Genomic DNA, 16,643 nt, shown 5'->3' with positions numbered 1-16,643 from the left:
TTCTGATCCTCCTTCTCCTGATCATCGTCCTTCTCCGATGTTCCTACTCTTGATCCTTCTCCTGCTGATCCTCTTCCTTCTCCTTGTCTTCCTCCTTCTCCTGATGTTCCTCTTCTTGATTCTCCCTTTTCATCCGGATCCGTCTCCTCCTCCTCTTGTTCCTCCTCCTGATCCTCCTCCTTTACCTGATCCCCTTCCTTCTCCCGATGTTCCACCTGATACTCCTCCTCCTCCTCATCCTCACTACCTGCAGATTCACACTTGTGATGCCAACAGCTCTCTGAATTTTTCTTTTAAATGTTCCTTATGAACAGAACATATATTTTTTTATTTATCTCTCTATCATTATATTGGACATGACAAGATTTTCTTGATGTTTGAGCCCCATCTTTGTAAATTGGCTACTTCACGCTCACTTTTTTGATAAACGACTGGCGCTGCTTGTTATTTGGGATCTTATTGACTCTTTGGTGTGTTTTGATGCAGTAACTGTTCACAGCTTCACTCGAGACTTGTCAGTCTTTCAGTTTAATGAGCGTCTGTGGGAATGGATCGCTTCTAACCATGTAGCCGCACAAAGCAAACAAACGGATAAACAGAGCGAGGGGTCGGCCATCTTTCCTGCTCGGCTAAACGACTCTGTTCGGAGTGAATTGATTTTTATGGATTCGGTTCTGAAGTAATGAGTTTGACTTTGTTTCAAGGAGCTTTAAATGAAGCATTTTTTCTCTCTCTCTCTCCCTCTCTCTCTCTCTCTCTCCCTCTCTCTCTCTCCCTCTCTCTCTCTCTCTCCCTCTCTCTCTCTCTCTCTCTCTCTCTGCTTGATTTTAATGACCCAGGCAATTATCTCTTCATAAACAGCTACTCTTAAAATCGTCAGTGGTTTTAATGTTCACATTATTGAGCAGTGGGAATGGGTTCTCATTTTCATTTAGGTTTTCACAACCCTGAAAATCTTTCTGATTCTTATTGGTCACGAGATGTTGATTACTTTTTTTCATTATCGTTTTTATTATAACGACATAACAGCTTGTTGACTGCTGCTTGTACAGTCAGCCTTATACAGAGAGTTGTGTGGATGGACAACACGAGGCAGGTGATGTTTATAGCTGCTGTAATGCTTGTTTTTAACGCACCAAAACTTAAACTGTAACTAGAAATCGATAAAAAGCAAATTGTTACTACAGTAGAAGTCCAACTTTCTCTCTCTCTCTCTCTCTCTCTCTCTCTCTCTCTCTCTCAGATTTTTGCAATTGATCTTTGTCACCATGAAAGATTTATAAAAGCTTTTCATCTTAACGAAACACATTTATATAGACACTTCAGAAATAATTCATCTGTCTCTTTATTTGTCTTGTGCCTCCTCCTTCCCTTCTGCTTACACTCCACTCTCAGATAAATGGTCTTTGGACGTTCAAAAGTTCTAACTTTTGTAATCTGGTTTTAAAGCGAAACACTGCTCGGGGATTATTCGTAGAAAGATTCTCCCGAGGTACAAACCGTACACATGATATGCTTCATACTTCCAATCCCACCGAGGGTTTATTTCTCATAACGTCTCAACAAATAGGCCAGCTCTCCTGACGACAATTCCCTCTGGTGCCTGGGTGTTTTTGCTAGCTCTGCATTGTTGGGCAACATTAAAGTGCGGGGTTAACATCTGCCGAATCTGCCACAACGCCATCTGTCTTTCTTTAGACAGTCTCTAAGAACCCACTCCATCACATGCTGCTGCTATCAGGGATTGTTGTGCTTATGACTCTGAACCTGTGCAGGTATGGAGTAGGGCATATAGTAGCCTAGTGGTTAAGGTGTTGGGCTACCAATCGGAAGGATGTGAGTTCAATCTCAGGTCTACCAAGCTGCCACTGTTGGGCCCCAGAGCAAGGCCCTTAACCCTCAATTGCTCAGCTGTATAAAAATGAAATAATATAAGTCGCTCTGGATAAGGGCATCTGCTAAATGCTTTAAATGTAAATGGAGTAGCAATCTACAGGTCAGCTTTAGCCATGAACCCAAGAAACTCTTATTTGCACATGTTAAGTCTTATTTCGCATCTAGATCCACTTTGGATCTGTTGGATTTTGTTAACAGTCGTTCCTCAGGAACCATTATGGAAAGCTTCCTGGAGTTGGTGGGACAGTTTCAGACTGTTTTGGGTATAAAATTGTTTTTGAACTAGTTTAGTGACTCTTGGTTGGGTATTTTTGATCTGTAGCTGCCCCAACAACTACATTGTGCTTGAAGAACCCTGCTATGGTACGAAGAATCTAGAAGCATCATTTCTTTAGTCATTCCCTCCATTTTCTAACCATACCAAAGGAACCAAGCAGGAAGGATGAAGGATCACGCGTGCTTTCTTCCTCTGAGACACGTGAAGCCAGACTGGACATTAGACTCAGGGCTGAAAGGAATGTGAAGTCCACCCTCTTCTACGTATGTTCTGTTGCTATACGACCACGACCAAAAGCCTGAACCTTTGAATGCTTGAAGGATCTTCCAGTTTGCTCATACTGTATATTTGGTGGTCTTTTTCTCACTCATTTAATAAAATCCAATGAATTCCAGGTTGTTCATATAGAACCATCTTTTTTTCCATCACTTCAGTCTATTTTCTAAGCTAGCCTTAGCAGATTTGGGCCAGAGGATTCCTATTTCATATATCAGCACAGACAGTGTATTAAAGCAGCATGCTTGACTTGTTCGGATCACAAGACTGCACAAAAAGTGTGTAATAACATTCCTTGTTAGGTGAAGTGCTCCACTGGGGACCTGAGAGAAAATCATTTCTTCTTAAAAGAGGAGACATCAGCATTTCCCCCTCTGGCTCTTCTTGCTCCCGGTGGTGCTGTTCTTCTCCGTTTGGACTTTGGGCTTAAGCAATAAGAGGCAGGACTAAATGAAGCACCTAGACTTAAAGAACTAGCAACATCCACTAATCTTCTTGACACACTTGGGTTGTTTTTTTCATCCTGGGCTTCTGTGTGTCTCTGTAAGTAATATGTGGAAAAAAAACAAAAAACAAGAAAAACAAAAACAAATTGCTTTTTAAAGTGTTATTGATGGTGCTGAAGGAAACAAACCACATACAGAGACGAGACACTGATCAGAGGACACGTGGATCAGAAGAAGATCTGAGATGAGCATCCATGTAGTGATACAGCGTTATGGCTTGAGTATCATTAGAGCTTGATCCTCTCAGTCTGAGAGTTAGACAGAAATATTGCTTGTGGTTGACATCCCCTGATTCTCTTTCTTCTCTTCATCTTTATGATTCTCTTTCTCTTTATGAATCGCCTCCTCCTGATTCTCCTCCTCCTTCTGATCCACCTCCTTCTCCTTCTCTTCCTTCTCCTTCTTTTCCTCCTTCTCCTCCTGCTTTTTATCTTTGTCCTGGGGTAATTTTACACAGTCAGTTTAATTGATGGCCGAACTAAACAATTGTTCAGCGTTTTCAGGCCAAGTGACAGATGTAAATCATTGCAAAAAAAAAGCATCAGCTAAATGTCAGTGTCTGTGCTCCCAGGTTTAAAACCGAGGTACCTGTAAAAGGTAAACATGTGGCAGGAGCTGGCAGAGCTTCAGGGTCATGAATGGGGATGTTGAGAAGGTCCACCTGAGTGTGACCAGGTCAAACACTCTGACTCTCAGACTCATGTAGAGGAGCGCTGAGGAATGCAGGCTGTAATAGGGATTAATTATTGTGTGTTGGTTCGTCTGCTTTACTAAGACAAAGAGAGAAAAAAGAGAGTCAGAGAGAGAGAGAGAGAGAGAGAAAGAGAGTGGGGGAGAGAGAGAGAGAGAGAGAGAGAGAGAGGAAGTTAAAGCAGCTCTGAGGTAAATGTCAAAAGATAAAAGCTTTCACTTGAGTGAAGTTTAAATGTTGTTGTTTTTCTCTCTGAATGACGGAAATATATTCACAGCCCTGCATCAGCAGACATTACTCATACACTTGTGTGTATGTGTGTGTGTGTTTGTGTGTGTATGTGTGTATGTGTGTGTGTGTGTGTGTGTACTGTATTCTGAGCTGTCATGGGGCTCTCAAAGGGACGACGAACACACTCCTTTACACACTCACACACACTCTCACACTTACACACACCTGAGTATGAATCTCACATGCTAATGTCAGACTTAAATAATACACTAAGACATTTAGGCTGAGTGTGCGTGTGTGGTGTGTGTGTGTGTGTGTATGGGGGTGTGTGTGTTAATGGACATTAGTAGAGATGTGAGTGTACACAGTGTTTGTGTTCCTTTACACATAACCTTCTGCAGAATAACTCGTGCATCCTCTGTTTCAACAAAGACAGCACTGTGAGCTGGACAGCTCTCTGTGTGTGTGGATGTGTGTGTGTGTGTGTAAAGGATGCATAGCCACTGTGGCTGTCAGCTCTAGTGTCAAGTTAAAAAAAAGAAAGAAAGAACTCAAAAGGAAAAAAAGAATAATAAAAGCAATTAACATAAAAGAACAGATTCTTCTAGTTTCTTCGTATATTTCCATTGTTCTTCCAGGGTTCCTCAGCTTCCTGCTAGGAAAGTCTCATGTCAGCTTCAACTTTATACCTGTAAGAGTTTTACTGGGATCTAAAGTTTTAAAAAATATTGGTTTTAGGGCAGCTACAGATCATTCATTCAGGCGTCATCGGGCATCAAGGCAGGATACACCCTGAACGGAGTGCCAACCCATCGCAGGGCACACACACACTCTCATTCACTCACACACTACGGACAATTTTCCAGAGATGCCAATCAACCTACCATGCATGTCTTTGGACCGGGGGAGGAAACCGGAGTATCCAGAGGAAACCCCTGAGGTACGGGGAGAACATGCAAACTCCACACACACAAGGCGGAGGCGGGAATCGAACCCCCAACCCTGGAGGTGTGAGGCAAATGTGCTAACCACTAAGCCACCGTGCCCCCCAGCTACAGATCAGAAAATCCCTAATTCTCAAGGAAGGCAGGAGAGGAGGGAGGAATGGAGGGAGGAAGTGAGGAAGGGAGGTAGAAAGAGAGGTAGAACGAGAGGTAGGAAGGGAGGGAGGAAGGGAGGGAGGAAGTTAGTTAGTTTTGTCATGAAAAGCTACTGTTTTGTCTAATTTGAAGGGGAAGTGATGGTTTCTGGAGCTGGAACATTACAGGATCTGCCCTACATCGGTTCCACAATATTCAATGTAACTATAAATAGATAAAAAAAGTCTAATCATTGCTCTTTAAAAGACTTTGTGGCGTAAAGTGATGACTACACATTGATTAGAAGTCAACCTGTGAGTTCACGTTAAACTCAGAACAAAGGCTGTGATCTTGGGCTTCAAAAGAGCTCTTTGAACATCAGCGTCATTGAAAAAAAGAGCTCAGGTTTCTCTGGAGGTCGTTTCTGCTAAAGTTGTCAACTTGTTTTCTGAGCACGTGCGTAACGTTGTATCTGCGTTCTTCTCAGTAAGAGTCTCAGGCTGGAGATGAACTCACAGATGACAGTCATCCACGTCACGCTCCACTCTTCCGTCCGTTCTCTGTTCAGACCCCCGTCTTTTAGCCGCGTTCTCCAGACGGCGTGTTGAGGTGCTTTAGATCTATCTGCTTCATCCAACCATAAGGTGACTGCAGTGAGTGGGCGAGCAGATGGAGACGGCTCACCGCTTAAGGCCATTATTTTATTTTCCCGTCCAGCGAGAACGTCTCGGTGTGGAGGTCTGAGAATTTAAGGTTTGCTCTTTCTGCCCTTCCTCTTTACTATTTACTGTTTTTTTATTCAAATGCAAAGGTTTGTGGTTTCTGAATGGGAAGAATGGAAATGTGTGAAATATCAAATCGGGCAAAATGTAAAAAATATTAAGAAAACAAATTTTTGACACGATCCTCTCAGTCTATTTTTGTCACATGGAATTTCTCATTCTTTAAATTCTTTATGATGTCCTGAGGCTACGCAGGATGTAACTTCTGCACTCCACTCTAAATCCTTACTGATACACTTCTCTTTCTACTTTCTCTGATATCTATTGCCTTAAATATCAACTTAACTCAAGCAGAGTAAAAATGTCTTCTCTATCAGCTTGACCTCATGTATTCCTCCTCGCATTATTCCGTAGAGCAAAACGCCGGCAGGAAAACTTTTTTTTTCCTCTTATTAAATCTCCAGGTGTTTGTTAGTTAACCTTCATCTCAAAGCCTCATTCTTCCAGCTGAGTTTGATCTTCTGCTCGTGGCATGAAAGCTCTACCGCTCTAACCTTGGCTTTATTCTTCTGTAGTACAAAACATGCTTAAACAACGTCTGCCTCAGCTAATAGGAAGTGACAAACACAGACCTGGACAAGACGCTCAGATTTAATGACCCACTCAAGTCCCTTTAATACAATATACTGGCTCCAAAACATCACACTTTCTTTCTTTCTTTCTTTCTTTCTTTCTTTCTTTCTTTCTTTCTTTCTTTCTTTTTTCCGTCTTTCTTTCTTTCTTTCTTTCTTTCTTTCTTTCCCTTCTTTCTTTCTTTCTTTCTTTCTTTCTTTCTTTCTTTCTTTCTTTCCCTCCTCCCTCTTTCTTACTACAGCTCCAAACATTTCCACTCCAGTATCTTTGTCATGTAGAGTTTTTAGATCCAGGTGTTCGGTGTGAGATCATTTGGAGATTTGCAGAAACACGTCACATTAAACACTAAACATCTGCTCCAGCTGTTAGTTGATGTATAAAGTTAAAGAGTGAGTTTCTCTGTGGCTGAATCCCACTTAGGAAACATTAAGCAATGGCCTGGAAGGTGGCAGAAAGTTTTAAGAGGTGATTTATTATTATTATTATTATTATTATTATTATTATTATTATTATTATTATTATGTATACTACTGAAAGCTTATTACTTAGTTTTCAGACTGATTACCTTACCATCATACAGCTATTAATGACAATATTATTCTAATAATGAACCTAATTCCTCAAATAAAAGCATATTAATATACTCTTGTTAATTCGCCACACGTTCACTTTTTAAAGGTTTTTTGAGATCTCTGCACTTAAACCTCGCATGTGAAATGAAAAATATTTGCATAATGCGTCAGTCTGCTGATTATGTAAGCGTTAGAGTAAGAGCACAAATTACTAATCTTCCCACGAATCTGTAGGAGATAAAAGATAGGGCAGGTTTGCAAGAAGTAGGGAAACACACACACACACACACACACACACACACATCTTTCTTTGAATGTTGCCAAAGCCCGAGGATGTCAGTTCTGTTTAGCAGGTTAGCATGTTTGTTTACAGCCTGCGTCATGATGCTAATCTGCGACACTGAGGATGCTTGATCTTCTGCTCTCTTCAGCCAGAGTCGCTAGCGGTCATAACTCGTAGCTCGTCACACTGCTGACTTTAATTAATCTGGCGGCATTAAGCTAAGCTAATCCTTATTCACATTATTATTCTCTCTTCTGGGGAGAAAGAGACTTGAGCTTGAGTGGGAAGATTTGGAATTTAAACTGTGGGGGATTTGTGTGCAAGCGCCGAAAGGAAGAAACATTATACTCTTATATATATATGTTTAAAGTTCTATTCGATGTCGTGTTCCTGTTCTCATTTGCAGTCAAACTCCATCAAGTCGGTGTTGTTCCTCGGGGTTCTGTCCTGGGACCTTTCCTTCTTCAGTGGCTTTATTTTTATGTTTTTTTTTTTTGCTGTGACCTGAGATAATTCATGATTGTTATCTATATATTTATCAGGTAATGAATCACATGTTTGGCTGGAAGTAATGAAAAAGAGAACGTTTAGAGAGAGAAGTCTGCCTACATCAATCCCTGAACATGAAAGCATGGCAGGAAGACGGCAGCGATAAGCGCCTGCGGTGTCTTGACAGCACCTGTCACGCTTTCATGTTCACGGATTGACGTAAGTAGACCTCTCGCTTTTAGCCTTTGTGATGCCTCAGAACTTAACCAAGACGCCTCCCGCCTTCATGCTATAATAAGAAACGTGGGCCTGAATAAGCAAGGATGAAAATGTCAGAGCTGCAGATTCTTCCTGACCTTCCTGCCTCCCAGAGTCGTCTAATCTCAAACCTCTGCATTGCTCACTTCTTGCCTGATTTCCGAGAAACCTGGATTTGCTGGATTCCTCGCTGAAGATGTATATTAGTTTCTGTAATGCAGCTTGCTGTGGGGTTGAAGCCTCGAGCCTCCATGGTCTGGTACATTACTGAGAGGTTCTACCTGCTTAAGCATCACCTTATTGCTTTCTCCTTTTAACCTTAACTTAAGAGAAAAAGAAAAGATTTGGCAAACTCAGTGGAGTTGGCTGCATGCTGATATTTTATCATTTGAATGAAGAAGCTTTGAAAATCAAGCTTTTAAGCCTGTGTGTAACCCACCAAAGCATCCCAGGAACTTTCTCCATTTAAATATGGAGGTTTTAGGAAGACAACTTATGAAAAAGAAGTGAATGATGTTTACTCGAGTGTGTGAGGCAAATGGGCCGGATGTGTCGTTTCAGCAGACTCTGTTCTCTTTGCAGGCTGCACCGGCTTTTCCATCAGGAAGGACTTTTATGGGCTTCAGGGGTATGCAGGAAAATGTTATTTCCACTCCATATAGAATGGATTATGAAGCCAGGACCAGTGAGGCAGAGACACGATGATTAGGTCTTACTGACAAGATAATAGAGAATACCTCTCTCTCTCTCTCTCTCTCTCTCTCTCTCTCTCTCTCTCTCAACAAACACTTCTCCCCAGAGATGGAATATTTACTGACTTTGCTGTTAAATCACAAATCCAGCCATCCACTCACCCATTTATCCACCCATCCACATGTCCAGTCACCCACCCACGCATCCATTCACACGTTCTTTCATCAAATCATCTACTCACTCATTCATATATCCAACCATCCTTTCATCCACTGATCCACCCACTCACTTGCCCATCAATAAATCCTCCTATCCATTCACTCACATGCTTATAAACCCATACATCATCCATCTATCCATCCATGCATCCATCCATCCACTGACACAGGCACCATCTATCTATCTATCTATCTATCTATCTATCTATCTATCTATCTATCTATCTATCTATCTATCTATCTATCTATCTATCTATCTATCTATCCACACCCTGTCACAAATTCTTCCATCCATCTATCCATACATACATACTACTGTATACATCCATTCACTTATCTATTCATTACATCATCCACATTCACTCACTCACCCAAGAATGAATCCATCTATCAATTCACTTACAAACATTCATTCATTTTTCCAACCATCCATCTATTCATCCATCCATCCATCCATCCATCCATCCATCCATCCATCCATCTATTCATTCATCCATCTACTTCCCATCTACTCACTCACAATGAATCCATCCACCAAAGTTCCAATCGTTCGTTCACCCACAGATTCACTCACTCACTCATTTATTCACTTATTTACTCATTTATTCCCTCACTCACTCACTCACTCACTCACTCACTCATCGATCTTGATTACTTGGACATTGGTAATGTATGTCACACTCTCAACCTTACTTTATTAGAAAAGTAATATATTATATTTGTTGTTAAAGTAAATGAGATTCAACCATAAACACTATCACTTCCCCCTTGGAAACTTTCCCACAGACAACATCATCACAGACTCTACCCCTCCCCCAGAAATCACCACTAGAACATTGCAGTGTTGCAGGAACGGTAGCATTAAGTGCTGGGACCGGATGCTTTACTGGCCAAGTCACAGTTTATTGTGTTATTGCTCTGGGATGAAGTGCAGATGCAGTTCTTCACAGTCCAGAAGAAAAGGTTAAGTGCATTGTATTGTTTACAGTGGCCTCAGGAACGATCTGAGCAGTTTTGGAGGTGAAGGTCACGTAGCACATCCACATTCGGTTCGTTTTTCACACCACTAAAAATTCGGGCAGTTAGCATCAACAGTAACTTTCACAGTGACATTTAATTAACTGTGGCATTGTACAATCGCTCCTCCAGACAAGTGCCATCTCACAGTGTCTCTATACACAACAAACAATGTGTTTCTAGATGCTACATTTCTGTTTATGACTTTTGACTGAAAACAGGGATAAATATGTGGATTTTGAGAAGGTCTGAATCCTCTCATAATGACAGGAATATCTGTGCAGGAAGTGCATGACAATGACCTAGATCATGGCTATGACCTACTGAGAGAGAGCTGAGAGATAGACTACTGTGAAAAAGACTAAAATGTTTCTACAGAAAAGCAAGAAAATTACACACTTGACTGTCACACTTACTTCTTCTTTTTGTGAAAAAAAAAACAAACAAAAAAAAAAAACCCAACAAAGCCCAGCAGCTTCTATTGTGTTTTTTTTTATGTTATGTAATATGGGTTGTACTCTGGCAGAAGGTACAGGAATATCCATGCCACTATTAACAGACTCTACAACAGTTTCTTGCCTGAGGTAAGAGAAGGCTGCCTCCCAGTGTTCACCGGAGCGAGTCAAACACCTGACCCAGTATGACTGCTACATCATAAAGCTGTTTTGTTCTGGAGCTCATTTTGCTCATTGTGCTGCACTCGTCTCACACTGCTGTGTATCTTAACCTTATAAAGTCCATGTTGGTCCTGAAGAAATGACAATAATTGCCAGTGTGTACAGACTATTCTGAAGCCATAAAATAAACATCTATAACAAAACCATAGACAGCCTAAGACTTTTACCCAGTAATGTAGAAGCGTGAATTAAGCATTATGGAGAGGAATCTGACAGGAGAATCCTCAAGGATTCTGAAATGGCCTAAAGGCTCATTTTCTGAGAATTCTGAAGTGAGAGGTTTGAATGTAAAACGCTCAGCTAAGGAGTGCGGTAGAAATACCGTGAGCAACTCTGAAACACTAACAAACTACAATTAGAAGTCTGAAGTACAAATGCTGAAGTGACGGCTCTGAAGTGAGAAAGCTCTGAAAATGAGAACTAAATATTAGCCCGAGCTTGCTGGAGAACTCTGGAATCTTCTGAAGTAAAAACTGAGTAGAAAGCTCTGGAGAAGTAAAATGAGAACTGTCTGGAGTGAGTGCTAAAGTAAGAGCTCTGGGGAAATGGAACACACCGAGCAGAAGTTCAAATGCTGGAAAGAAAGAAAAAAGTCTGAAGTATGTAAAAAAATTTTTATTTGCATTAGGATTCCTGTTTGTTGTCCTGCAATCTCATTATAGCTTAGCGGCTACTTTGTTACAGCTGAAGAACCGAGCAGCTGTTCCTCTCCTTCCCATCTTTTTCCTCATTGCATCATATTCTTGTAATTTTGGAGCAGCTTAAAGCCCCAGTTTTCTTGTTTATTTCTTCATGTCTCCTGTATTGCGATAAATAAGTGATTAGTACTGGTTTGGACTGGTTGGACAGCCAATCAGTCCTTCTCCATCTCTTTTTCTTCTTCTCCTGCATCTTCTTTGTCTCCTTCTTCTCCTCAGAAGCTGGCTCATTCCAACAGCGTGACGCATCGTCTGTCTGAGAACTTGGCAGCGTCTGAGAAGATTATGGAGAAGGGAATACTCTGGGAACACAGTCTTTCCCAACATCCGTACAGAGTCAGAGACGTGTGCAAGTGTCGGCCTGTTTATAAGCTGTTACACTATTAACTGCAGCACGAGCAGGAAACTGTTCAGTTCAGTTTGGTTTGATTTGCTCACTGAAAGTCAGTCAGACTTTTCACAGTACAGTAGTTCTCCTGTAAACCCTGGACAAACAGAAGTTTCACACTATTCATCCTTTAACTGGGGTGAACCCTGAATCCTGGCTCTTCATTATCTGACATGCTTCACACTGTACTTTCCTAAACTCTGGTGCAACCTTCTTCTTACTTGCATATTTGCCCTGGGATGCACTTAGTTCCAGGGATTTCAGAACAGCGTAACAGATATTGCGTCATCGGGTAGGCGTGGCCTATTTGATAATCTAACCCTAACCATAACCCTAACCATAGTTTTTGGTTGTTTATTTGTTTTTGAAAACAGCTTAACTGTAAGATAATAAAGCAATAAAATCTACCTGTATGACTGTTTTGTCCTTCATTATCCATCGTAGGTATTTTTTTTTTGAAAGAGGGCGTTTTCCAAGACCTCCAAAACCACGCCCACTTTACGTCGTGGTAACGAAACCCCTGGAATTTAGTGAATGCCTATTTGCCTCATCAACAACCCTGATTGGATAAATCCAGCGAGCTTTAAATAATGCCGCTTTCAGGCTTTCATTGTGGAAGAAGCAGTTCAGGCTTGTCGATCTGCACCCGAGCAGAAATCGTTATCTTTCACAGATTTATCATCTTTTCTGCTCAGTTTGCCATGAAATCGATGTCCAACTTTCTCTATTGTTCAGTGTCACGTCTTTCATCCTCACTACTGAGCACATTCCCCTGATGTTCTGTATTTTACCGCCTAAGTCTGTCTATATAACTTTCTATGTATACAAAAACACCCAGTCACTGATCCATCATTATCCCTCCCTCCCTCCATCCATCCATCCAATTATCAATTCATTAATCCACTTTTTCATCCACTCACTCACCCAAGAATGATTCCATCCATATATTCACTTACAAACTCCCACATCCATTTTTCCATCCATCCATCCATCCATCCATCCAGCGAGCCAGCCAGCCAGCCTGTCAGCCAGCCATCCATCCATCCATCCATCCATCCATCCATCCATCCATCCATCCATCTATACAAACCTTGTCACTCACCCAGCCACTCACCCATCCATCCATCATCATTACCAGTACACAGAAACTCTCACAATTTAACTTCCATTTAGAGGAATGTACTGTTACTAGTAGCTCCACAGTGAAAGACCTGGGTGTTCAGCAACTTTTCTTTTGAAAATCATATCGCCCATACTACAAAAACAGCCTTCTTCCACCTTAGAAATATTGTCAAGCTGAGAAACATCCTGTCTGTATCTGATGCTGAGAAGCTAGTTCATGCATTCATGACCTCTAGACTGGACTATTGTAATATGTTACTAGGTGGTTGTCCTGCATCTTTAATAAATATGCTACAGTTAGTCCAAAATGCAGCTGCCAGAGTTCTCACTAGGACAAGAAAGTATGATCACATAACCCCAATTTTATCATCTCTACACTGGCTACCTGTTAAGTTTAGAATTGATTACAAACTGCTGCTACTTACGTACAAGGCTCTTAATGGTTTAGCTCCCATGTATCTAACTATCCTTCGCACTCTCTGAGATCACAAAACTCAGGACTTCTGGTAGTTCCCAGAATATCTAAGTCCACTAAAGGTGGTAGAGCGTTTTCTTATTTAGCTCCCAAACTTTGGAATAGTCTTCCTGATAGTGTTCGGGGCTCAGACACACTTTCCCAGTTCAAATCTAGATTAAAAACTCATTTGTTTAGTCAGGCGTACACATAATACATCCCATAATCTTGTGCACTATTACATCAGACTTGCACATCTTTATGAACAGCAGATATGTTAATCCCTCTCCACTGCTTCTCTCTTTCTACCCATCCTGAGGCATCCAGACATTGTACCAGCTCCGATCGTCTTCCGCGCGATGAAGATTTTGGACCTCCATTGAGATAAGGCAGACTCTGTGAGAATCCTGAGACATTTACTGATCTACCAGCTCCAGTTGGACTCTGTGATACTAAAGAAGAGCTCTGAACTCCATGTGATCCTTACACCAATACAATATTTGTTTGACTGTATATTTATAATCACACCCTCCAGTGTCACCCATATGAGGATGGGTTCCCCTTTGAGTCTGGTTCCTCTCAAGGTTTCTTCCTTACCAATTTAAGGGAGTTTTTCCTTGCCACTGCTGCCTGAGTCACCTCAGACTTGCTCATTGGGGATAAATACATATACATTGCAAACTATATTTATCTAATTTTTATTATTTATTAGGGTTCAAGCGTGCAGCGCTGGAAACCTATTGTTTTTGTTAGGATTTTTATTTTTATTATTATTATTATTATTATTATTATTATTATTATTATTATTATTATTATTATTATTCCAACCTAGAAACGGTCGTGCAGCCCAAACCGTAAGGCCTAGAGAGCTCAAACTTGGTCAGATGGTAGTACTGGTCACAGCTACTCAGGGCCAAAATCTCAGCAGAATCGGACAATTTGGGGCGCTTCAGCGCCCCAAAACGTGTTTGTCCCCATAACCCCTAAACCCCTAAAACCCCTATGTCCAAATCTCAAGTGCTTTATATCATTGGAATCCTTGGCTCATGACTTAAAAAAACGTATATCTCCGATTTCATCTACGCCATTAAATTTTTTTGCTATAGCGCATTTTATCCGAAACCTACTTTTGCTAACTAGTCCTAGGTTTTTCACCTGATGAAGACCAATCCAGTGCAGTAATATTCTCTGGAGTCTCAATGACAATAATCTTTGAAAAAAAGTCGCAATTTTGATTCAGGGTCCTTAAGGGGCCCCAAAACGTTTGGAATGTGAGGAGCCAGTTTTACTAAAATGTCAATAACTCAAGAACTAAATGAGCTATTAATACCAAACCTGGGACACATGTGAAAGAGGTCAAACTGAGGTCACAGGTCAAAAACGGCGGCGATTGGCCACTTGGTGGTGCTATAACGGAAAAATCACTAAAAACAGCCATTTTTAAAAAAAGCCCTCTAGCGTCATCAACAGTCCAAAAACCCAATTTTGTGCTGACTTGTAAGGCAAAGATTCTGATTCTGGTTCTGAAGTGGGCGGGGCTTGTCTTGAAATGGGCGGGGCCTTAACCGGTAATAATTAATTTGTAATATTTATAACACTAGCTTACTACCTTTATGTTTTTATGAAATACAGCAAAAACATGTCAGACACACAGTGTCTGGTTACTGGTTAGAGACAGCTGAAGGTTTAAAAAAGAAAAAAAATCTCCGATAGGCAGAGACGCAATGCGAGTCGCATTCTACCAAGCAAGCACCACGTCTGAACGAACCCACGTTTACCAGAACTCTACTGGGTAGTAAGTACGTATTATTAACGTTACAACCCGAAGTAAAAAGCTGAAGAAACCCTAAACGTTAACGGAAAAGACCCGTGAACCCGAGTGACTGAGGGAGAGACAGAGAGCTGTTCTGTGTGTGACTGTGAGTGAGCAGAGCGAGACACAGCAACACAATACATCTGTATGTGTGTAGGGGAGGGGCGCTGTGACTAGCCTATCACTGTAGGGGAGGGGCGCTGTGACTAGCCTATCACTGTAGGGGAGGGGCGCTGTGACTAGCCTATCACTGTAGGGGAGGGGCGCTGTGACTAGCCTATCACAGAACGCTGACACAATCAGATACCCAATGATGATTTTCATTCAATCCGAGCACAGATATTGATTCGTATTACTCGTATAATACTCGTACTCGGCAGAAATGCTTTATCCGTACCGGATACTCGTTTCAGCCGAGTATCCGGCTCATCTCTAATGGATATGACTGTTTATTTTAGGGAAAACTGGACAGGTGAGTACTTCACATGACATATATTGTGGCACCCTCTGTAGCATGACATATGTAGCATGACATGACATATATTGTCATGTCAATCCAAAGGCCTTAAACGCTTGAACCCAGGAAATGCTGCTTGCAGCTTTAATTATATTAATTATTTATATTATTCCTTATGTTTTCCTTCTGTTCTATGTTATGTAAAGCTGCTTTGAGACAATGTCTAGTGTAAAAAAAAACTTGAATTGAATTGAATTGAATTGAATCTATCCACTGATCCATCTACTTACCCACCTACTCACTCACAATGCATCCATCCACACAAATATCCATGTCATCCATATTTGGTGTTAAAGCAAACGAGATTCAACCATAAACCCTATCACTGTCCCCTTGTACCATCAGTGGAAAGGTTCAGATTCAGATAAACCATAATTCCTATCTTGAATCCAACGTTATAAGTTAAACTTTAAACATTTTTTTTGCTTAGCAACCGTAAGTTAAAGAAATGGATCATTATTAATTATTACAGCAAGACACTAAGTGTTTTATTCATTACTTTTTGATGAATTATAGATATTTTGTGATGTAGCTCTGGAAGCTGGCCGGATTTGCCTGTGAAGTGAGGCTCATGTCACGCCTCAGCTGCTTTATAAGCATTATTTCAGTGCTGCAGTTGTTTGTCCTTCTGCTTAGTGACAGGATCATACAGACGCTGTGATGGATTGAGCGACAGTGAGAGATGAAACGGCAAAAAACAAAAAACAACTGGTTTAGTTTAAAGAGCATGAAATTGAATGTCTTTCAGCTGGGAGATGCATGCTCTGTCTCCTGTTTATCCCTCACTCTCTTTTAAGTGTGATGTGAAGTCAGATTTTCACATGTTGTCTTATCGGTGAAAAGCAGAGTGACTCATGAGTTGAGAAATTCGACATGCCATCATTCCGTCCCCAAGTTCATGTTGAATTGTGTGTTGATCTAACGGATGAGTTCGAGAAAGTTTACACAGTTTACAGTGTTGGGCTGTAGGAAACTCACTCACCCAATTCTGCACTCTGATTGGTCAGAAAGTGATGAGTTTATCGATGGATATCTTTGCCAGTGTGTGTGTGTGTGCGTGTGTGCGTGCGTGTGTGTGTGTGTACATTGATTAATAATAATAAATTACATAAATATAATAGAATATAGATAAT

General features: G+C 41.1%; 1 protein-coding gene across 1 annotated transcript in view; it reads left to right on the top strand.

The window, feature by feature from the left end:
• Positions 1–16,643, top strand: part of ctnna2 (catenin (cadherin-associated protein), alpha 2) — a 267,885-nt gene that overhangs the window by 11,303 nt on the left and 239,939 nt on the right. The window lies entirely within an intron of this gene.

The sequence above is a fragment of the Tachysurus vachellii genome, chromosome 2 (assembly GCF_030014155.1).
Source record: "Tachysurus vachellii isolate PV-2020 chromosome 2, HZAU_Pvac_v1, whole genome shotgun sequence".
Lineage (NCBI taxonomy): Eukaryota > Metazoa > Chordata > Actinopteri > Siluriformes > Bagridae > Tachysurus > Tachysurus vachellii.
Note: the sequence above shows the minus strand (reverse complement) of the source record. Positions and strands in the feature narration are given on the sequence as shown.